General features: G+C 42.8%; 1 protein-coding gene across 1 annotated transcript in view; it reads right to left on the reverse strand.

Annotated features, from left to right (window-relative positions):
- TENM2 (teneurin transmembrane protein 2) overlaps positions 1-6,000 on the reverse strand; it is a 6,300,157-nt gene that overhangs the window by 6,294,143 nt on the left and 14 nt on the right. The window contains exons 1-2 of the mRNA XM_073589482.1: positions 4,334-6,000; positions 1,531-1,904 (exon numbers count right to left, since the gene is read on the reverse strand). The exon at positions 4,334-6,000 is cut by the window's right edge and continues 14 nt beyond it. The gene's annotated coding sequence lies outside the window, so the exon portion shown is untranslated. The remainder of the gene's footprint in view (positions 1-1,530; positions 1,905-4,333) is intronic.

Raw genomic sequence — 6,000 nt, forward strand, 5'->3', positions numbered from 1 at the left:
AAATGGAACTCAGCACACCCCCGACCGGGGATGGCTGAACTCCATAAAGCAAGGTAAACAAAACTAATAAGTTCAATAGCAGAGGAAAAACTTATCTTTGGGAAGCAGGAATCAGACTGGTCTCCAAGAATTCAGCAGAGAAATCACCAGCGACTCAGAAGGGCGTCGGCTGCCTTATATCCAGTCAGCAGTTCCTGTTATCCAGTCATCATCTACCAGATCAGGTGTTTAGTAATCAGCCTCACTACCTTCCTTCACCAGAAGAGGGAGTTCATCAGACATCGACGGTGAAGGGGAAAATGAACTCACAACAGCAGGGCAGCTTGAACTTGTTTGGATGTTAGTCAAGGTTCTTTATCCAACATCCGCACAGTCTTGCGTTGAAATCTCTTGTCAATTTCTCTTTTCCGTCCACATTTAGGGAGGTTAGCCACAGTGCCATGGGCTTTAAACTTCTTGATGACACTGCGCACGGTAAATACAGGAACATTCAGGTCTTTGGAGATGGACTTGTAGCCTTGAGATTGCTCATGCCTCCTCACAATTTGGTTTCGCAAGTCCTCAGACAGTTCTTTGGTCTTCTTTCTTTTCTTCATGCTCAATGTGGTACACACAAGGACACAGGACAGAGGTTGAGTCAACTTTAATCCATGTCAACTGGCTGCAAGTGTGATTTAGCTATTGCTAACACCTGTTAGGTGCCACAGGTAAGTTACAGGTGCTGTTAATTACACAAATTAGAGAAACATCACATGATTTTTCGAACAGTGCCAATACTTTTGTCCACCCTCTTTTTTATGTTTGGTGTGGAATTATATCCAATTTGGCTTTAGGACAATTCTTTTTGTGTTTTTGCATTTAGGACAAATTAAATGAAGATAATAATACCAAAGAATTTGTGTTTGCAATCATTTTCAGGAAGAAACTGAGTATTATCTGACAAAATTGCAGGCGTGTCAATACTTTTGGACACATATATATAAACTTGGCACACACCAAAGGTTTCTGATGCAGAAAGGTGATTTTTAATTATACAACAGTACATACATACACAGACGTTTCGGTCTAGGACCTTCATCAATGTACTGTGAAATATAAATGAAAATAATACAATAAAAAAGAAAGTATATACAACAATATATGGGTTTTCTAGGTAAATACTTTTGAAAAAATGCTGAGACATCAATCACATTATCGCACATAATAGATATTGGCAGAGAGTAATAAATAATCATGAAGAACAAGATCAACGTAGAAAAGAAAAGAACACACATACCGATATATTGTACTGTGAGATTCTTAGTGACTGGGCTTTGTGAGATAGACCTGGGAGAGGATAAAGGTGCTATAATAGCCAATATAACTTAGTGAGTGATGAGATGGTTTGTGTTACCTAAGTTACATACCAATCCTGTGAGGAGGCACATGAAGCCGTCCCACTGCTGAAGGCAAAGAATAGCACTAAAGTAATACTACAGTGACGTGACATGAAGTCACAAAATCTGTCTATAAGAGGCATAAAACTCTTACCGTAGTGGTTTGTGGAGTGTGGACGCAGTATCCACCGCGAATCCCAAGTGCTGCAAAGTGTGAGAGTGGCAGGGTTATATAACCCTGTGAATTACGAGCCCTGGTTGGGGGCGCGCCACCGGAAGTCAGTGGGCGTGTATTAGACACGTCACCATAAGCTCTGGACGCCGAGAGAGACATGGAGGGGGCGTGTCAGCAGGGAGCACTGGGAGTGTACTGCTGCCTGTCAGGCTGGCTTGTAGGGCAGAGCGGTGGACATTAGTGAGCTATCCTGAGTTAACTACTGCAGCGCCGATATCATAGGTGCCAGTGGTGAAGATAGTGGCTATTCAGTGCTTTGAGGGTGACAATTCAAACAATCACAGTTGTTGGTTCTGTAAATGAGACACAATTAGATTAGTATCCATGACATTCAATGTACAGTGGCATTCAAGAGTACATTATTTATAGCATTAACCCAGTAATGACATTGTAGAGAAAAAAAAGGGGGGGGGGGGGGAGGGGGTAAACATATCAGATGGTATCAGACATTATACTTGTAAGAAGGCCTGTGAGTCATAGTCTTTATTTAACCCCTTGGGTGTCAGGGTATTGAGTTCGTGAATCCAATAAGCCTCTCTCCTTTTTAATATGTTAATGCGGTTGCCTCCTCTGCGTGAGGTGTGAACCTGCTCAATGACTTGAAATTTTAATTGAGCAATGGTGTGGCCCGCAGTGATGAAATGATATGGGATGGGGAGAAGCATATTCTTGCACCTAATCGTAGACTTATGCTTGGATATGCGGTCTCTGATGTGTTGTGTGGTTTCCCCTACATAGAGTAAACCACACGGACATTTGATAATGTATACTACAAACGAGCTGTCGCAGGTGTAATATTCACGGATATTAAATTTTTTACCGGTATGGGGATGGTAGAAGAAATTACCTTTCTGTACGTTATTACATTGTGTGCATTGCAGGCAGGGGAAAGTGCCGAATTTAGGATTTGATAGAAAACGTTGTTGCTTTTTAAGAGGGCCAGGGGAGCCAATATCTGCTTTAATCAGAGTGTCACGGACATTCCGTGGTCTCCTAAAACACGGTAAAAAGGGTACTCTAAATGCCTCTACGTTCGGGTGAGCCGTAGATAGAAGATGCCAATGACGTCTAATGCTGGAATGAATACGATAAGCAAAGGGATGGTAGTCATGAACGAAAGAAATGCGATTGGCGGTCTTAGATTCCCTTGGGGGGGAAAGGTCCACATCATTTAACACACTCGTTGGATATCCCCTCTCAAGGAATTTTGTGCGCATTTCATCCATGCGTATTTTTTGAACCCCTGTGTTAGACACAATCCTCTGAACCCTTTTGAATTGTGACTTGGGGATCGCGTTTTTCATTTTAGTAGGATGGAAGCTTTCATAATGAAGCAAACTGTTGCGATCAGTGGGTTTCCTATAGAGGTCAGTGGATAGGTGTCCCGAATCATCCTTCATGACTACCGTATCAAGGAAATTGACTTGTTCAAGGTGATAGGTCATGGTGAAGCTCAGTCCAGGCCAGGCTGTTTGTAACATGGAGAAGAAGGATTGTAGTGTATCTAGTGATCCCCCCCAGATACTGAAGATATCGTCGATATATCTCTTCCACACTAACGCATGAGTGCGGAAGAGACAGTCACGATATATGATGTGATCCTCCAAATGGGCCACGTAGCAATTTGCATACGGAGGTGCGGTGTTCGAGCCCATCGCAGTCCCCCTCGTCTGCAAATAATATGTGTCTTCAAAAAGAAAAAAATTCCTGGTTAAAATGATGGACAATAATTCACAGCATAGGTTGGTTTGTTCAGGATGGAATTTGGATAGTTCCAGAAGTCTCCGCACTGACTGAATACCCTGTATGTGGGGAATGGATGTATATAGATCTTTTACATCAAAAGTGACAAGAATGGCATCTTTGGGGACATGGTCCAGAGTACGGATAACATCCAAAAAGGCCCCTGTATCAAGTAGAAAGGAGGGTGTCTGTTTGATGAGAGGTGTAAGAATTTTCTCTAGATATTTGGAGATGGGAGAGAAAATTGACTCCGTAGAGGCCACGATAGGTCTTCCTGGTGGGTTATCTAAGTTTTTATGTACTTTAGGCAGTATATAAAAAACCGGTGTAATGGGGAATCTTTTGGTTAGAAAATCACAAGTTTTGTTATCTAGGACTCCGCTCAAATTATATTTAGATAAGGTAGTTTGAATAATGTGTTTTATTTCGTTGGTGGGATCCCTCTCAAGTGGTAGATAAACCGAGGTGTCACTCAATTGGCGATGAACCTCACCCAAATACATTGTTTTGTCAAGGACAACAATGGCTCCCCCCTTATCTGCTGGTTTGATAATAATGTCTTTGTCATCCTGTAAGGTTTTAAGAGCTTGTTGATCAAGTGCAGTAAGGTTGGATGGGAAATGCATACGCCCTTTATGGATGTCATCCCGCAGATTTTGGAAAGTGTTATCAATAAAAGAGATGAATGTCTCTAGGGCATGTGAGCCTGTGGGAGGTCTGAAGTTGCTTTTATTCCTCAGTCCTAGGCTATCTGAGGATAGCAAGAGAGGGTGTGGTGGTATAGTACTATTGTTGGTGCCAATAGCATTGGAGAAGTGTAATTTCAGCCTTAGTGATCTATAGAACCTCTGAAGGTCCATGTCAAGATTAAAGGTATTGTACCTATAACTTGGGCAGAAGGAAAGGACTTTTTGTAAAACCCGGTATTCTGCTATACCTAAACTTTTGGAAGAGATATTGATTACCAACGGGTCATTACCTGCGAGCGAGTGATACGACCGGAGTCCATGTTTCTGTGTGGGTCTCTCCCCCCTGCGGGTCCTCTTCTTTTCATGGATCTGCGTCTCTGGCCTAAAAAACGACTGTATGAGGCCTGTTTGTCGTGATCCGATCCCGAAGACGAGATGTCCGTGGTGGATCTGTAATGGGAGTAGGCATTGAAGTTCCCGGAGTTGTAAGATTCTCGCCATTTGTAGACTCTATTCTGTTCGTAATCTTCTGTGTCACGGGCAAACTTATTCCTCTTTCTGGTCTCGGTGTCTCGTCGGTGTTGATCGATGACACCGTTGATCTTGGTCTTCAAATTATTGAAGTCTTCAGTGCTGATGGAAGATGAGAGCTGGGTTTCTATGTTAGAGATTTCCTCTTTGCACTTTGCAATCCCTAGATGTAGATGCTCTAACGTGAGGGTCATAAGGTCAAAGGAACATTTGTTAATTATTTGTTCAAATTTAGAACAGAAATCACTTGAATCGCTGAAGAGGGTGGGACGTAGGGGAACCCGTAAACCTCTAGGTATCCTCTGAACTTTAAGGTATTCAGTGAGGGTAACACAGTGTAGCTCCAAATTGGTGCACCGCCTGAGTGTCCTCTCCAAGTCACGACCTCTGGTCTCCCTGGGAGGCAGTCTAAGGAAATCGCTGGGAAGGGTGGATTGTGCTATAATGTGAGATGTCTCCTCTGCATTATATGAAAACGTAAGGGATGTCATTGCCCAGAAGGGTGTGCACAGCGTAAAGGGTAGCTATGTAAGAACAAAACCGTTGGCACAACCCTGAGAATTGTGGGTGGTGCCCAAGTAGGATCCCAATCCGTAAACTAAATATATATAAACTTGGCACACACCAAAGGTTTCTGATGCAGAAAGGTGATTTTTAATTATACAACAGTACATACATACACAGACGTTTCGGTCTAGGACCTTCATCAATGTACTGTGAAATATAAATGAAAATAATACAATAAAAAAGAAAGTATATACAACAATATATGGGTTTTCTAGGTAAATACTTTTGAAAAAATGCTGAGACATCAATCACATTATCGCACATAATAGATATTGGCAGAGAGTAATAAATAATCATGAAGAACAAGATCAACGTAGAAAAGAAAAGAACACACATACCGATATATTGTACTGTGAGATTCTTAGTGACTGGGCTTTGTGAGATAGACCTGGGAGAGGATAAAGGTGCTATAATAGCCAATATAACTTAGTGAGTGATGAGATGGTTTGTGTTACCTAAGTTACATACCAATCCTGTGAGGAGGCACATGGAGCCGTCCCACTGCTGAAGGCAAAGAATAGCACTAAAGTAATACTACAGTGACGTGACATGAAGTCACAAAATCTGTCTATAAGAGGCATAAAACTCTTACCGTAGTGGTTTGTGGAGTGTGGACGCAGTATCCACCGCGAATCCCAAGTGCTGCAAAGTGTGAGAGTGGCAGGGTTATATAACCCTGTGAATTACGAGCCCTGGTTGGGGGCGCGCCACCGGAAGTCAGTGGGCGTGTATTAGACACGTCACCATAAGCTCTGGACGCCGAGAGAGACATGGAGGGGGCGTGTCAGCAGGGAGCACTGGGAGTGTACTGCTGCCTGTCAGGCTGGCTTGTAGGGCAGAGCGGTGGACATTAGTGAGC

This window comes from Dendrobates tinctorius, unplaced genomic scaffold, assembly GCF_039654945.1.
Source record: "Dendrobates tinctorius isolate UK_male_01 unplaced genomic scaffold, ASM3965494v1 ptg000108l, whole genome shotgun sequence".
NCBI classification, from domain to species: domain Eukaryota; kingdom Metazoa; phylum Chordata; class Amphibia; order Anura; family Dendrobatidae; genus Dendrobates; species Dendrobates tinctorius.